The sequence below is a fragment of the Notamacropus eugenii genome, chromosome 5 (genome assembly GCF_028372415.1).
Source record: "Notamacropus eugenii isolate mMacEug1 chromosome 5, mMacEug1.pri_v2, whole genome shotgun sequence".
Taxonomy (NCBI): Eukaryota; Metazoa; Chordata; class Mammalia; order Diprotodontia; family Macropodidae; genus Notamacropus; species Notamacropus eugenii.
The window spans coordinates 193402440-193421417 of NC_092876.1; the positions used below are offsets into that span (position 1 = coordinate 193402440).

The window sequence follows — 18978 nt, forward strand, 5'->3', positions numbered from 1 at the left end:
ATGGAATAGGATATTCTAGAAGTCAAAGGAACTAGGACTAAAACCAAGAATCACCTACCCAGCAAAACTGAGTATAATACTTCAGGGGAAAAATTGGTCTTTCAATGAAATAGAGGATTTTCAAGCATTCTTGATGAAAAGACCAGAGCTGAAAAGAAAATTTGACTTCCAAACACAAGAATGAAGAGAACCATGAAAAGGTGAACAGCAAGGAGAAGTCATAAGGGACTTACTAAAGTTGAACTGTTTACATTCCTACATGGAAAGACAATATTTGTAACTCTTGAAACATTTCAGTATCTGGGTACTGGGTGGGATTACACACACACACATGCACACACACACACATACACAGAGACAGAGTGCACAGAGTGAATTGAATAGGATGGGATCATATCTTAAAAAAAAAATGAAATCAAGCAGTGAGAGAGAAATATATTGGGAGGAGAAAGGGAGAAATGGAATGGGGCAAATTATCTCTCATAAAAGAGGCAAGCAAAAGACTCATTAGTGGAGGGATAAAGAGGGGAGGTGAGAGAAAAACATGAAGTCTACTCGCATCACATTCCACTAAAGGAAAGAATAAAATGCACACTCATTTTGGTATGAAAACCTATCTTACAATACAGGAAAGTGGGGGATAAGGGGATAAGCAGGGTGGGGGGGATGATGGAAGGGAGGGCATGGGGAGGAGAGTGCAATTTGAGGTCGACACTCATGGGGAGGGATAGGATCAAAAGAGAATAGAAGTAATGGGGGACAGGATAGGATGGAGAGAAATATAGTTAGTCCTATACAACACAACTATTATGGAAGTCATTTGCAAAACTACACAGATTTGGCCTATATTGAATTGCTTGCCTTCCAACGGGAAGGGGTGGAGAGGGAGGGAGGTAAAGAAGTTGGAACTCAAAGTGTTAGGATCAACTGTCGAGTAATGTTCTTGCCACTAGGAAATAAGAAATACAGGTAAAGGGGTATAGAAAGCTATCTGGCCCTACAGGACAAAAGAGAAGACGGAGACAAGGGCAGAGAGGGATGATAGAAGAGAGAGCAGATTGGTCATAGGGGCAATTAGAATGCTTGGTGTTTGGGGGGGGGAGGGGATAAAAGGGGAGAAAATTTATAACCCAAAATTTTGTGAAAATGAATGTTAAAAGTTAAATAAAAAAAAATATAAAAGCTGCTAAAAAAAAAAAAAAAGAAATACTGAAGAAGTTGCCCCAAGAAGGTGATTGTCATCACCATTCTCCCTTTCCCCTTCAAACAAAAATCTGGAACAGTATTTCATAAAGTTACTTTACCAAATAATGTATACTGAGAACACATTGCTATTGGAAAATCAAGGACAGACTCCATAAATGTGAAAGGAAAGGCACACTGATGTAAACCAAAATCTATAAAAATCTAATTTGGCGGACAAAAAGTGTTTGACAATTAGATTTTTGCCAGGATGTTGCTTCCACCTGTTGTATTTTTCCCTCCTACTTTAGATGCTGATAGAAAAATGATTTGATTTCCACATACACATAGTACGTGAGATTCACATTTCAACATCTGTTACTACAAGACTTGGGAGTTAGAGTTTGATATCACCTCGCCACTTGTGCAATGGCATTCAAACTGGGGCAATACTTTGAACTTCTTTGGACTTCTCCCAAATATCCCAGTTTTCACACCCTTCCCTCAACCTTTCAAAGGGAGATCAAGAGAGCCTGCAGCTGAATTTGTTCCTACTCTTTTCATAATTTGATAGATTACTTGACAGTTATGCAGCTAGAGATCACAGAACACCAAGGCCTTGCTTATCACTGCCATTCTCTCTCCAAGCTGTCATGTGTCGGCTTTTATTCTTCTAACACAAAACACCTGCTACCTTAATGAATACAAAGGGAGAAGAAGATAAATGGCCAATGCCTGGGGAAAAAAATAGGATGTTCTACTCTACCTGAAGGTCGTTAGGGTGAAACACAGAAGGAGGGAGAGTTGGCCAAAGAATACGTGGAGGTCAAATCAATTAACAATCATTTATTTAGGATCTATTATATTACAAGAATATACGGGGATATAAAGACAAAAATGAAACAGTCCATGCCCTCAGAAAGCTTACATTCTCTTGGGGGAGAAAAATATATATAAATAGTTCAGAAAAGCAAAAAGTTTTTGTTGTTTTTTTAAGCATTCACTAACTACCTTCACTAAATTAAGCTATACACAAAATACCTAAACAAAATTCTTGCTAAATGTTGGTAAGAAGAGGGATCCAGTAACTGGGAAAGGAATCAGGGAAGGTTTCATATGAAGGTGTAGCCTAAGCAGAGTGCTGCAAGACACACGGAGTTGTAAGAGGTAGGAGGTCCAAAGGAACAAAGGAGTGCGTTTGAGGCTTAAGGAGAGCCAGTAGTAAAGGACAGAGACAGAAGATGGCATGTCATATGTGAAGATCAGTAAGAAGGTAAGCTTGTTTGGAGCTCAAAGTAGAGAAGAATAACACATGATAAAGCTGTAAAGGTAGGCTGAAGCCAGGCTAGCCAAGGGTGGAGAAGTCAATGACAAGGCAACTAGGTAGCACAGTAGATAGAACACAGGGTCAGGATGGTCTAACTGAGCTCAAATCAGACACTTAGTAGCTCTGTGACTGATGGACTTCACCTTTGTCTGCTTCACTTTGCTCAACTGTAAAGTGAGGATAATAATATAACATTTATTTCCCAGGGCTGTTATAAGGATTGAGATGATATTTGTCAAGCATTTAGCCTGCACATAGTGGGAATGTAGTAATGCTTGTTCCCTTCCTTGACCTTCCCTTTCTCTCAAGTAAAGCCAATAGGACTGAGAAGCAGGATATAATGGGAGGAAGTGCTGACTGTTCATCTAGTCAATATAGATCAGAAATAAGTACACCAAGAGTAAAAAAAAAATACAAGTAGGTCAATATTGGGTTTAAACTATAAAGGGAAACTGAAAAATATTAAATAAATGCATTCCTAAAAACAGGCAAGGTAGTCATGTCACAAGAACAAAGAAAGGCCCATGGACAGGTCATGGACTGCATAACCCAAGCAATGTTGTCAAGATACCCAAAGCAAAACTCTTGGCAAAGTAGGTAGATTCCCTAGATGATTTTAGAGGGTGATGTAGACAATTGTCACAAAGAATAGAAAATCATGAGTGAATTGTTCCACATTAATGAGATCACAAAATCTATTCAAGTATCTGAAAAAGAACATCCTTAATTTATAGATTCTGTAGGTAAAACAGCATTACTGGATTGTAGATTGAGGGCCAAAAGGGATTACAGTGATCATTTACTTTAGCTCATCATTTTATAGATAAGGGGAAGCAACCTGCTCAAGGTCACCAAGGAAGTTACCAACGGAACCTAGTCATAATAGCATCATAGGTCTAGAGATGGAGAAGACCTTAGAGGATCTAATCTATCATCCTCATTTTAGGAATGAGGAAACTGAAGTTCAGGGAATGAAACAACGTTGCCCAATATTACCAAGGCAGTAAGTGGTAGACCCAGGATTTATATCCATTTCCTCTTTCCTCTAATGCCAAATCTCATGCTTCTTCCACAAAATCAGAGGGCATTTTTAAACAAATATTTACCTGTATTTGATTGCGTTTTGCATTAAAATGCCCTTCTTTCCCTCCTCTTCCTCTCAATTTCCCAAGAGGGACAGTGGTCCCTTAGCAATTTAAGGGGGAGCAATGCTACTATTAAAAAAATGAATAAATACCCTTTGAAAATTACACAGGGGCACCAGATGACACATATGTAAAGAATATTAACCTTGTAATTTAATAAATAATCTAAAAATTCACTAAGAGAAATAGGATTGCCTAAGTCATGGCTATTCAAGGGGAAGTAGATGACCAAATCAGACAGAGGGGACTGATATATTCCAAAGCTTCAAATTCAGTGCTAGGTGGTACCAGGCAGGATATTATGTATCTTCCTAGAAGTCTAAAAATTTTTTAGCAGATAGACATTTCCTGTTAACAACTAAGAATCCTCTGGGAAGATATGAGTTTTCATCTGCTGCATAAACCTGTTTACCCAATGAGTCATTTTCAATTTAGTTGATGGCTTCCATAATGATGGGAGAAATGCAAGAGTCTAGAGTTTTCTTGCAAAGTCAAATGACTTCAATAAAACAGGCTTTGATAAATAACATAAAAGTTAAAATGTAGTGTGAATACATGATCTTTTTCAGAGGGATCCAGACTTGAGAGTCCTCTGGGGACCACAACAGAAACAGTAACTTTACAAATACAAATTCTGCTCTTTGTAGGTTTCATCCACATATAGAAAGTCATTGCTTAGGAATGTTATCAAGGGACGAGGGAGTTATTTTCCATGGACATTTTCTGCGGAGTGACTGAAAGCCTGATTCAGCTTTGGCCATCAGCCCACATTTAAAAGTTTAAATATAAATCTAAAGAGACCCAAGAAGATGACCCAAGGCAGAATAAAATTCTACAGTAGATGGGAAATGTTTCCTCGGGAGAGAATAGGGATTTTTCTTAGTTTAAGTATTTAAAATTTTGTCAATGATAGGATAATCCTTTACCCTACAATCATTTCCACTGATACTTTAACAAATTTGAGGTTCTCTAATTTGCAGAACCTGACCACTGCAAGGTATTTTGCTTGTGATTCTTGCTCATATCTTTTCATGAATCCTTCACTGAGGATTCAGGATCCTAAAAAAAGGATAGCCAGCAAAGAGGCGAAAGACAGTTCCTACCCTCAAGTAGATTATGATCAATGACTTAAAATCATTTAATATTGGTACTAAAGACATGGGTGGCGTTTGGTATGACTGAAAACCACGCACAATTTTCCAACTATAATTCAGCCTGCTTTCTTCCTCCTGCTCAATTCCAGTGCCTTACTCAATTGTAGAGCCTACCCAAGATTGTGTATGAATCTGTAAATGGTTATAAAGTTGGAGGGGGAGGGTTGGACCTAGGATTCTGATTGCATTATTGTATGAGACTCCCCTTGAAGAAATCCCTTCTACCAAAGCAAATCAGTAGCAACTCTATAACTTATCCTCTTAGTTGCATAAGACAACTGAGACATTAAAATGACTTGTCTAGGATAACACATTCAATTAGCATCAGATACATAACTTTTCACCCTAGGTTTTCTCTATCCATTAATTCTCTCACCCCTTCATACACTAATTCAATAGGTTGCTTATCCAGAGCTTCAATATCTGATCTAGGTAACAGTTGTATCTCATATATCTTGGCTCTCCAATATGGATGTTTAGACCAGAGGTGTCAAACATATGGCCCAAAGGGACCAACACTCCGGTGTAGCCAAAATCAGATAAAATATAACTGGAAATATTTAGCAAAATAAATAAAGTACAACAGAATAAAGATAATGTTAATATGTGGTTTTCTAAGTCAATATGCACCTGCAGAGATCCTTACATGTGATTTAGTTCGCCTCCTTTCTAACTGAGTTTAACATTTGGTTTAGACCAACGTCTTCTACATAGTTTTCTCTAAGGATGTTTTGTAGTGTTCTGGATCACAATGTAATTAGTACAATTTTATCAACGAATAAAAGTAAATTGAACTTTATCATAAAGAGACCTTTTTGAAAAGGCTTTGTCTATCCTTTGACATAAGTGAGTATACATCTCTGACAACATTTTTTTCAGAAAAATCAGACACAAGGGGATCTTATATTTTCCTCATACCTCAGTCAGCTGTGTGACAATTAAGATGGTGACCCATTATTGGAAATAGTGCACCTGCCTATTCCTGTCTCTTGTAGTAATCTCTAATCCCTGTCACCTTTTTCCATGTGCCTTCTGGAAGCCAAGCTCTAACATTAACAAGCTTTCTAGATTCCTTCTCCTATTTTTGCAATTTTCTTATACTCACAAAAAACAGTGTCTTTGTTTAGAAGACTCTGAATTCTAGGCTACCCTTCAGAAATGCTGGCTGCTCTTTCTCTCATGTCTCCAGACACAGGAGAATAGGAAGAAAGTCACCCCCTACTCCTCATTCTTCACTGTCCCTTCTAGACCCTTCTCAGCCAACACACAGCAACTTGGAGGTTCATTCCATCCAGCTCCTCATTGCTGTGTTCTACTAAACAAGGAGGTCAGTAGCTGGTTTTATAGTGTTCTCCCCTGCAACAAGTCCTGTTCTCATACTTGGGAGACTGCAGAATACAAACTGATGTCCCCATGCAAAGTCCATCAATCTGTTCCTTTTCACCATATTTGTTGCTATTTTTTTAAAGCTTCATCATTGTGGTAATTATTCTATATTGGTTAAATTGATTTAAGAAATGGGGACAGAGTCAACATCTTTACTTTTGCTCCACTTCTATCTTCAACGTTGATAGCTTATTTAATCAGGCTGGTTTACAACTCCTACAAGTTCACACAGTGCCCATCTTCCAATCTTTATCTTTTTCTTCCAATTCAGTATTTACTTTGAACTCTGCCCCAGAGTAGTCAATAATCTGATCTCATCCAAACAGCTGATTTTGTAACCAGAAACAACATGAGAGTCAACTCTTCCAATAATGTGTCAACCCATTGTTTGGGGTTGTTGTGTAACACTACAAGAGAAAAAGAGCCCAGATTCAGAGTACTGATAGCTAAATTCATGCCTGTCAATGTATTTAAGAACCATGATTCTTAGTATGCTCTCCCATTATCATTACCAGGAGGCAGTTAAATGATATAGTAGAAAGATGGACTTGAAGTCAAGAAGCTGTTATTTATTCAGTCATTCTTCTGTTGTGTCTGACTCTCTGTGACTCCACGTGGAGTGTTCTTAGCAAAGGTACTGGAGTGATTTGTCATTTCCTTCCCCATCTCATTTTACAGATGAGGAAACTAAGGCAAGCAGGGTTAAGTGACTTGCCCAGGATCCCACAGCAAGACAATGTCTGAGGCTGGATTTGAACTCAGAGGCCTAGAACTCTATCTACTGCAACTCAAGTTTAAATCCCATCTCAGACATTTCCTAGCTGTATGACCCTTAGCAAGTCCCTTAAGCTCTCTCAGACTCAGTTTTCTCATCTGCAAAGTGGAGACAATAGTAGCATGTACTTACAGGGTTGTTGTGAGGATTAAGTGAGATAACCTATGTAAAGTGCTTTGCAAATCTTAAAGGTTATATAAATGTTTCTAATTGTTGTTACTACTGCTACTACTGCTGCTACTACTACTACTACTACTGTCGCTAGAAGAGAAAGAGGGCCCCATAAGACAAGGGACCATCTTGTATTTTTACATATTTCACTACCTGGTAGACAAACTTCTGAGTTCTAAACATAAAAAACGATAACTTATTATTTGGAAGAGCTCAATGCTCTAATAACCCACGTTTTTCTTCTTATGCTCCGAAGATTCTTTTCCCCTAATTCAACTGAATAAGCATTTATTAAACGTCTATTGTGCGTCAGGCACTGGAGATGGATACAAAGACAAAATCAAACAGTCTCTGCCTTAAGGATCTCGCCTAAGCAGAGGAAACATGAACTTTTTCTTATGATAACTGTAGTAACAGTGCATTTATATAGTGCTTTACGATTTGCAGAACACTTTACACATATAAGCTAACTTGATCTCCATGATGCTACTAGGCAGTAGGTACTTCTTTTATACTCATTTTATTGGTGAGGAAGCTAAGGCTAAGAGAGGTTATGTTACATGACCAGCATACACAGATTACAAAGTAGGATCTGAACTCAAGTCCTCCTGACCCCAAAGCCAGAACTTTATTCAACGTACCATTTACTTTATTGTAATCCTTTTGGCTCACATGCTATGAGTTAATAGCTTTCTCTGCAGTACTGCTGTTTGTAACCTCGTAGTTTCCATTCTAAAATTCAAGGTCTTTCTCCCCTTTCATAACATTTGCAAATAGGCTATGTCAGATTCAGTCTAAGGTAACAACAGCAGCTTCTTTCAAACTCATCCTCAGTGTAAGTACAGCATGTCCATTGCCAGCTTGCCCACCCTGACACAATAACTATCTCTTTATACTAATTACAAGGAACTATCTTTTATAAATAGGTCTCCCCTCCGAACAATAAACATCCATGTCTGAAGCAGTTGAGGGTGTTGAATATAAGCCAAGGTAAAATTGTTCAAAAGATCAAGCATGAATCCATAAAAGACTGTCCTATAATTCAGTTGAGTGTACCCTGGCCAGTCAGTGCTCCCAGACTCTTAAGACCAGATCATGATGCAAGAATTTATTATACCATCAGAAGCAATTTTTTTCTCTACATAAGCAAGAATAATCCAGCCTCAAATTACTCTGCAGCTAAAAGTCATTCTGTGACCCTGACAAAAATGATGGTATTTATATCAGGGCATTGAAGCTCTACAAGCTCTACAAGCCCCCACAAATCAGACCTCCCTCAAATGAAGGCACCTGAAAAAGCTGACAACTTTCATCCTTTCTTTATTCTCTATTTAGCCATACTATGGCTGGACTATATGTGAACTGGGCACTGAGTTTTGCTTTCACTTTTTGGTGCTATGATATATAGCTATCCATTTAGAAAGCGTATGTTGTTAAACAGGGAAATGGATGGAAGATGCTATCTCTGATCGAGCCTTTGGAATCAGCCCCTTGAACACAGGGCAAAATCTTTAGCCAATTTCATCTATCTCCACCCCAAAGACCAAAAACTAACCTCATTTATATCTGTGGTTGTGAAAATCATATCCAGTACTGAAGACTCTAAATTATAAATAGTAGGGGAAAACAGTAGATGAAAAATCAGAAAACAAACCCCTCTACCCTTCCTCCCTCCACTTCCACTCTAGACTGTCACTAATTTGCTGAATAAGTCACTTGACTATTCTGGGCCTCAATATTTGAATCTATAAATTAGGCTGGAGAGAAGATGAACCATAAGGATCTTATGTCTTTCCCAGTTCTACACATTTCATGATTATGAATAAATGTCACATTCTAGATGCAAAGAAATTTATAGCAGCAATGACTATTTCTACCACCCAAAAATAACTACAAAAAATGCCTTTTTATTTTATTCCCCCTAGGTTACGTAGTCTAAGCAGAAGCAAATCTCAGTACATACTTTGGGAGGAAATATTCTCTTTTAGTATTCGGAGGGGAGAGAGGAAGGGAAGAGAGAAAAAAAGTATTTTCTTAGAATGTCCAGGATGAATACTCAAGAGAAACTACTAAATTGTCAATTCCATTGATAAGAGTGACATTAGGTATTAGGTATTTTAATTTTGAAGGAATTTTTACAGATATATTGAGTTTTCACAGGATTACATATACATCCGATACAAAAATCTCAGAGATAAAACTTCTGTTTTAAGTACACTGCTATAACCCAAGGAACAAGTTTCTCCCTTGGTGGGCTTCTGTGATGATCCTCTTCAGAATACCATGAAGCTTTGATAAGAATAGCTGTCATAAAATCATATCATCATGGAGAGAGAGCTAAAAAGACTTTAGAGGTCACTGAATCCAACTCTTTCACTTTATAGATAAGGAAACTGGGATTCAAAGAGTTCACACAGATAATAAATTGAAGACACATGGTTCTAACCAAGGTCGTTTGACTATGAATCTATCCTTCTTTCCACTGTAAACTGAAAAGATATGAATGGTATTTAAAAAGTGAATGGTGAAGTGTTTCCCTCTTATATACATATACCTAGAAGAAAATCACTAAATTAATTTTATGTAATCCAAGGCTGATTTGTAGAATCAAAGATCATATATTTGGGAATACTGATGATAATTTCTCCACATCACCTAGTCATCTTATCAAGAATGAAACTGAAGCCCAGAAAAACAAAGTCACTTGTCAAAGGTCACACTGATCATAAGAATGAAGCAGAACTGGTATTTGAAATCAGGCTCTCTGACTTTCCATGTAGTGTTTCCATGTACTGGACCAAGCTGTCTCTCAGTTCTTCTATGGAGTAGTCCTCTCACTCTCAACCTCTCTATTTATCCTCAGACTATCACCTCTATACTGGCAAGATATTCCATATCTCAGCAATGTGCATTTTAAAGAATATATTTTTAGTTATTGAATATTTTCAAATTAAACGTAAAATAAATTTTAACAATCATTTCTTTTTAAATTTTGAGTTCCAAATTCTATCCCTCCCCACTCCTTGAGAAGAGAAGCCATTTGATTTCAGTTATACATGTGAAGTCATGCAAAATCTATTTCCATACTGGTCATGCTACAAAAAAAACATAAAGCAAGAAAAATAAAGAATTATTAAAAAGTATGCTTCAATCTGCATTCAGAGTTTATTGGTTTTCTCTCTGGGGGTAGAGAGCATTTTTCATCAGGAGTTTTTCGGAACTGTCTTGGTCATGTTGTTACTGTGTACAATGCTCTCCTGGTTCTGCTCAGGTCACTTTGCATGACTCCATATAAGTTTGGCCAGGGTTTTCTGAAACTATCCTGTTCATCATTTCATACAACACAATAGTATTCCATCATACATATACCATAACTTGTTTAGCAGTTCCCCAATTGATTGCCACCACAAAAATGAGCTACTACAAATATTTTTGTACGTAAGGGTCCTTTTTCCCTTCTCTTTGATCTCTCTGGGATTCAAACCTAATAACAGTACTGCTGGGTCACAGGATATACATTGTTTTCTAGCCCTCTAGGCATAGTTTCAAATTGCTCCCTAGAATGGCTGGACTAGTTCACAACTTCACCAACAGTGTATTAGTGTCAATTTTTCTACGTCCTCTCCGGCATTTGTCATTTTCCTTTTGTGTCATCTTAGCCAATCTGACAAGTGTGAGGTGATATTTCAGGGTTGTTTTAATTTTCATTTCTCTAATCAGTAGTCATTTAGAGCATATTTTCATGTGACTACTGATAGCTTTGATTTCTTCTGAAAACTGCCTATTCATATTTTTTGACCATTCATTAATTAAGGAATGGCCCTTATTTTTATAAATTTGGCTCAGTTCCCTATATATTTGAGAAATAAAACCTTTATCAGAGAAACTTGCTGTAAACCCCACCCAGTTTTCTGCTTTCCTTCTAATATTGACTGTATTGATTTTGTTTGAGCAAAATCTTTTAAATTTAATGTAGCTAAAATTATCCATTTCATATGCATGCTCTCTCTCTTTCTCTCATAAATTCTTCCCTTGTCTACAGATCTGACAAATTATTCCATGCTCCCCTAGTTTGCTTATGCTAGCACCTTTTATGTCTAAATCACATACCCATTTTGACCTTATCTTGGTATAAGGTGTGAGATGTTGGTCTATACTTAGTATCTTCCAAACTGCTTTCTGATTTTCCCAGCAGTTTTGTCAAATAGTGAGTTCCCATATCAGGAGTTTGGATCTTTGCATTTATCAAACATGAAATTACTATGGTCGTTTCCTACTGTGTATTGTGTACTTAATCTATTCTACTGATTCACCACTATATTTTTTTTAGCCAGTACCAGTACCTTGTTTTATTTTCTCATTAATTCCCTTGACAGTCTTGACTTTTTGTTCTTCCAAGTGAATTTTGTGCTTTTTTCTAGTTCTGCAAAATATTTTTTGGTAGTTTGGTATAGCACTAAATAAATATACTAATTCAGGCAGAACTGTCATTTTTATTATACTGGCTCACCCTACTCATGAGTAATGAATATTTTTCCAATTATTTGGATCCAACTTTATTTCTGTGAAAAGTATTTTGTAATTGTGTTTATATAGTTCCTCTGTCTTGTCGGGTAGACTCTCTCAAGTATTTTATAATGTGTGCAGTTATTTTAAATGGAGACCTTTGTCAGAGAAACTTGCTGCAAAAATATTTCCCACTTTCCTATTTTCCTTCTAATTTTTGCTGCATTAGTTTTGTTTGTGCAAAAGCTTTTTTTAATTTTATATAATCAAAATTAGCTATTTTATTTCCCATGACCCAATCTATCTTTTGTTTGGTCATAAACTCTTCCCTTTATCCACAGATCAGACAGATATGTTTTTCCATGCTCCCCTAATTCACTTATGATTTCACCCCTTATGCCTAAATAGTTTATCCATTTTTATCTTATCTTGGTATACAGTGTGAGGTTAGTCTGCCTAGTTTCTGCCAACTGCTTTCTAGTTTTTCTAGAAATTTTTGTCAAATGTTGAACTCTTACGCCAAAAGCTTGGATCTTTGGGTTTATCAAATAATAGATTACTATGGTCATTTACTACTATGCTGAGCAACGAAAATGGCAGGGAGGAGGAGAAAGGAATAATATGTACAAATAGATAAATAAACATAAACACAAAATAAATACAATGTAATTGGAGGTAGTGGAAATAAACAACTTGAGACTCAGGAAAAGTATCTTTGGAGGTGAGGGCATTAGATAAACTTTGAAAAGAATTACACATTCCAAGAAACAGAAGGGAAAAAGGAAAATACACTAGGCATCTTGGAGGCAGAGGCTAGTAAGAAAGACATCCCACACAAAGGCACAGAAACATCACTTCAACCCTCATTCTTCTCTCCTGCAATACAAAAAGGTTGGACTATGGGATCTCTATGTTCCTTCCAGTTTTGATACTAATTTCTATGAAATTATCCAAGGAAATCAAAGCAAGATGGTTAATTTTTTTAAAGAAAATTCTTTCTTGGGGGAGAGTCAAGATGGGGGAGTAGAAAGACTCATATACTCTAGCATTTCCCCCACAGCCCACAAAATACCAGTAAAAAATGACTCTTAACAAATTCTAGAGCAGCAGAAGCCACAGAACAACAGAGTGAAAGAGGTTTCCAGTCAAAGGTAACCTGGAAAGCTGAGAGGAAAGGTCTATCTCACGGGACACTGAGCCGAGCTAAGCCCAGACCTGGCTGCACAGAATGCGGAGGAACAGGACCTGAACAGACCTCTGGGGCAGATTTCCCAGCAGGGAGGGTCCCAGATCCCTCAACCCACAAGCACAAAGAAAGCTCCAAAGGTCAGTGTGGGAGGGCTTTCCCAGCTGTGCAAAAGGGGTGTAGGGTCCCCCCAGCACTGACCCTAGGCAGCAGACACGGTAGCAGAGGCAGCAGCAGCAGAGGGTGTTGGGTGGTTACAGTGGCCATGGAAGCAGCCTGGGTCCATTGTCCAGGCAGCTCAGCTTAAAGCCTCTGGGGGAATTGAGCAGCTGATCTGCACTTCAGACTTCAGCACAGTACTGGGGGGAGGAAGAGCTCTAGGACCCTCCTCCCGACAAAGGATTCAGAAGTCAAGTAACTGGCTGGCAAAATGCCCTAAAAAGGGAAAAAATAAGACCAAAGAAGGTTACTTTCTTGGTGAACAGGTGTCTCCTTCCATCCTTTCAGATGAGGAAGAATAAGGCATACTGTCAGAGGAAGTCAAGGCTTCTGCCTCCACTACCTCCAAAATGACTATGAAATGGGTTCAAGCCATAGATGAGCTTGAAAAGCAAGTCAGCAGCTTGCTAAAAGAGAACCAAAAAAATGCTGAGGAAAATAACCCCTTTAAAAATAGGTTAACTCAATTGGTAAAAGTGGTCCCAAAAGCCAATGAGGAGAAGGAGGCTTTAAAAAACAGAATTAGCCAAATGGAAAAGAAGGTTCAAAAGCTCACTGAACAAAACAGTTCTTTAAAAGAGAGACTGGAGTTCAGAGAAGCTACTGACCATGAGATAAATCAAGAAGTTAAAAAACAAAACCAAAAGACTGAAAAAAATAAAAGATAATGTGAAGCATCTCATTGGAAAAAGTATTTACCTGGAAAATAGATCCAGGAGAGACAGAAAAATTATGGGACTATCTGAAAGTCATGATCAAAAAAAGAGCCTAGACATTGTCTTTCATGAAATTATCAAGGAAAACTGCCCTAACATTCTAGAACTACAGAGCAAAATAAACAGTGAAAGAATCCATTGATACCTCCTGAAAGAGACCGAAACAGATAAACTCCCGGGAATATTGTGGCCAAATTTCAGAGTTCCCAAGTCAAGGAGAAAATATTGCAAGCATCTAGAAAGAAATAATTCGAGTGTTGTGGAAATACAATCAGGATAACACAGGATCTGGCAGCTTCTACATTAAAGGATCAAAGGGCTTAGAATAGGATATTCCAGAAATCAAAGGAACTGGGATTAAAACCAAGATTAAAACCACCTACCCAGCAAAACTGAGTATAATACTTCAAGGGAATAAATGATCATTCAATGATATAGAGGACTTTCAAGCATTCATGACGAAAAGACCAGAACTGAACAGCAAATCTGACTTTCAAACGTAAGAATCGAGAGAAGCATGAAAAAGTAAACAGGAAAGAGAAATCATAAAGGACTTTTTAAAGCTGAACTGTTTATATTCCTACATGGAAAGATACTATTCATAACTCTTGAAACTTTTCTCAGTATTTGGGTAGGTGGAGGGATTACACACACACACACACACACACACACACACACACACACACACACACAGAGTACAGGTTGAGTTGAATCAGAAGGGATGATATCCATTAAAAAAATTAAATTAAATTAAGAAGTGAGAGAGGAAAATATTGGGAGGAGAAAGGGAAAAATGAAATGGGACAGGCTATCACTCGTAAAAGAGATAAGAAAAATCTTGTTCAATGGAGGAGAAAAGGGAGGAGGTGAAAGGAAAAGTGAAGCTTACTCTCTTCACATATGGCTTAAGGAGGGAATAACATGCTCACTAAATTTGATATGAAAATCTATCTTACACTACAGAAAAGTGGGGGAGAGGGGGACAAGTGGGGTGAGGGGGATGACAGAAGGAAGGGCAAATGGGAGAAGAGAGTAACTAGAAGTAAACACTTTTGGGAAGGGACAAGGTCAAATGAGAGAATAGAAAAAAAGGGGGGACAGGGTAGGATGGAGGGCAATACAGTTAGTCTTACACAACATGACTATTATGGAAGTCTTTTGCAAAATGACACATATGTAGCCTGTATGGAATTGCTTACCTTTTCAGTGGGGATGGGTAGCGAGAGAGGGAGAGAGAGAAGTTGGAATTCAAAGTATTAGAAACGAATGTTGACAATTGTTATTGCATATAACTGGGAAATAAGAAATACAGGTAATAGGGTATAGAAATTTATCTTGCCCTACAAGAAAAGAGAGAAGATGGGGATAAGGTAAGGGTTGGATGTGACAGAAGGGAGGATACATTGAGAGAAAGGGTAATCAGAATGCGAGGTATTATGGGGCAGGGGAGGGGAGAGATGGGGAGAAAAATTGGAACCCACAATTTTGTGGAAATCAATATCGAAAACTAAAAATAAATTTAAAAAAAGAAAAGAAAATTCTTTCTTCTATGAATGCATAGGAAAGGAACATAAAAGCTCACCCTTTCCCCAAAAGCAAAAGTATTTCTTAACTAAATGGAATACTCAGGGAAGGACTGCTACTAATACAGGACCAAAGATTAAATGCTTCAACCCTTGTGAAAATTTGAAATGTGTTAATCTACTTTCTATAGAATAGAAATATTCTAATACAACCAGGATATGTTGTTGTACACTGGAAATTACACAGTGTGTCCAAGTCATTCTGAACACTATTAATCATCATATATAATTAATTTATCATCATGTCCTGTTATTTATTCCTTAAAAGGTCTCTTGGACTCCATCTCATCAATTTCTACTGTAATCATCTGATTCTCATTACTCCATACCTGTATTCCTCAACAGCTTCTAAATTATTCTCTTTGAGCCTAATTCTCTTTCTAATCCATCCTGCATATTAGAGATTAGTTCATAAAAAACCTGTTCTTCTGCTCAAAAAACTATAATTGGTACCTTTTCAATCAATCCAAATTTCTTTGCCTGGCCTTCAAAATCTACTGTAATCTAGCTATAGCCTACCTGTCAGATCTTATTTTCCTGTCTCTTCAGTTGTCTATTGGACATTTGCAACTAGATGTCCCAGGAATAACAAACTCAATATACCCCCAAACAAAACTCAATATTCTTTCCCACTAAATACTCTCCTCTTTTAAAGTTCTGCTTAGGGAACCACCATTCTCCTTATCTCTCAGGGTAAAACATTACATTATCCTCAACTCATGTTTCCCTGCATCACATATCTAATCAGTTTCCAAATCTTGCTTCTTTTCCCTGCACACCATCTGCACATATGACCCCTTCGCTCCACTCACAGTTACCCCCTTAATTTAGGCCTTTATCACTGTTCTCCCAAAATTGTTGTAAGAGCCTCCTAACTGGCCTCCCTCTCTTGTCTCAGCATTACAGTTCAACTCACACTTTGCTGCCAAAGTTATTTTCCTTTTGAAAAATTTTATTATATTATTTTCATTTAACAAGTAGTTATTTTCCCTCCCTCTCCTGCCCTCCCCAAACTGAACACTACCAAAAGAAAAAGGAAACCCTTGTAACAAATATACATAGTCAACTGAGGCAAATTCCCTCATTTGCCACGTCAAAAAATGTATGTCTCATTCAGTGTATGTATATCATCCTTAATCCTCAGTCTTCTGAAGTAGATGTGATAATGTGACTCCCTACTCAAGTAACCCCAGTGGCTCCCTATTGAGGAAATAAATTATGCTCTTTAGCATTTAAAGTCCTTTTGCAACCTAATTCCAACTTATCTTTCTCAGCCTCATTACACTTTATTCCTAGGGCACTCTGCAATTCAGTCAAAGTTGACATCTATATTCTTCACACAAGATACTCTTAGTTCCCATTTCTGCACCTTTGCACTTTTTCTGCCTTACTTCTGCCTCAGAGTCCCCGTTTTCCTGTAAAATGCAACTAAAGCACCATTTTCTGAGGCATTTCCTAATCCCTTCAACTGCTACCACCTCAACTACTTTATATTTAGCTACTTTGTATTTATTAATAATATTTATGCTGATTATTATTATTACATGCAGCTTATATATATATACATATATATCTAGGCTTCTCTAGTAATATTTATAAGCTTCTTGTGAAAAGACAGTATTTCATTCTTTGTATTTGAATAGTACAAATAGTACAAATAGCTCCTAGTACAGTTCTATACCTACAGTGGCACTTAATTAATACTCATTGACTATTCTTACATGTTTTCCCCTTTCACATCCAAATTCCTAGAAGAAGTCATCTACAATTGTTTCCTCCACATCATCCCTCCTTCTCAGTTTCCAATCTGGTTTGAGTTCAGTCAACTGAAACTATTCTGATCAAAGTCAGAAAGGCTATCTTTATTGCTAAAGTCAATAGTTTTCTCAGTACTTTTTCTTTTTAATTCTCTCTGCAATATTTGATAGTGTTGACCTACCCTCTTCATTCTCCTGGATATTCTCCCCTGAATTTTCCAAAGAGGACTCTTCTGGTTCTCCTCTATGTCTCATCACTCCTTCCCATGCTCCTTAGTGGGCTCATAATCCATATTTTTTCAATGGAGATTAAGTTGATTATATATCATTTTTATTGACCCTATTTAAATTACTTGATTTTGTCTGATAACCAAGTCATGCTTTTTTGTCTCTGAACTTAGTTCAGAAATTCTTCTGGCCTGTAATGAGTTTAGAAATCCATTTCTCCTGCTAATCCCTATTCTATTCTTGCCTCAAGGAAATCCGGTATCCTTGAGGGGTAAGGGTGGATATCAGGGAGTCTGGTGTGTTATCTTTACCCCACCAAGCTATCCTTCAAAGATGTCTAGTTTGCTGTCCTAAGAAGTCTGGTCTGCTACCTCTAACCTTGCAGGTGGACTTGAGCAATGAGCATAGGAGGGAAGGAGGAAGTTGTTGCCAGCCCCTCATTCCCAACCTGCAACTGATCATACATTGTTTCCCATGCCTCAGCTATACAACCAATCATAATTCCTCACCCCTGTGATGCTATCAACCCTTTAACCAATTGTATTATTTTCTCACCAATCCTGCTGTGATCTTTGTTTTATGCTTATAAAAGGGATCTGTGCCTCCAATTCAGGATCTTTGCCTAAACCGAGGTAGCCATTCACCTACTTTATTGCCAGGTTCAAATCTTGCTAATAAACTATTATCTTGCTCAGAGAAAACATGTCTCAGTCTTCCTTTTGCTGAATTTTACTTGTGACATTCTCATATGGGTCTACCACAGGGCTCTATTTCAAAAACCCATCTCTTTCTGTATAGTTTGTCAGTGATCTCCTCAGACCCCTCAGGTTCAGTTATCTCTAGGTAAATGATTCCTAAATCTGCATATATTCCCTGCATCCCTCTCCTGAGCTCCAGGACCACATTTCCAAGTGACTGCTGGACCTCTCCACCTGGCTTTCCCACAGACATCTCAAACTCAACATGTCCAAAATGGAATTATGTTTTCAACTACACTGAACCTTCCTAAACTCGCTATTTTTCTTGAGGATATTACCATTCATTTAGTCTCATAAACTAGGAGTAATCCTTAACTCCTCCTTCCTATCTTCCTCCCCATAGGTAATGATTTGTCAAGTCCTGTTGATTTTACCTCCTTCATATGTCTTATATTCATCTCCTCCTCTCAGTCACACATCTACCACACCAGTTCAGGGTCTCACCATTTCTTCCCTATACAACTGCAAAGGGCTTCTAATTAGTTTTCCTGCATCCTGTCACTATCCTCTCTATTCTGTACTCCCTGATGATACTTCTGAAGCACCATGTCACTATCCTGTGCAAAAAGCTCCAGTGGCTCCATTTCCTCAAGGATAAAATATTCCTCTAACATTTCAAATCTTTCAGAAGCTGGCTGTAGCCCATCCTTCCAGACTAACTGCTTGTTTCTCATCTTCATGCACTTTACATTCTAGCCAAACTGGAATGCTTCCTATTTTCTCCATAAATCATCATCTCTCTTCCTTTGCAAAAGTTATCTCTTTCAAGACCAAAATACTCTCCCCTTCAACCTTATTTCTGATGCCTCAAATTCTAGTCAAGGCTTAAATCAAATACCAACTCCAACAAAAGGTTTTTCCTGATTCCTGTAGTTTTTTAAATCA

General features: G+C 37.7%; 1 protein-coding gene across 8 annotated transcripts in view; it reads right to left on the bottom strand.

Moving 5' to 3' along the window:
* Positions 1–18978, bottom strand: part of ATP8A2 (ATPase phospholipid transporting 8A2) — a 761757-nt gene that overhangs the window by 520668 nt on the left and 222111 nt on the right. The gene's annotated exons all lie outside the window — the stretch shown is intronic.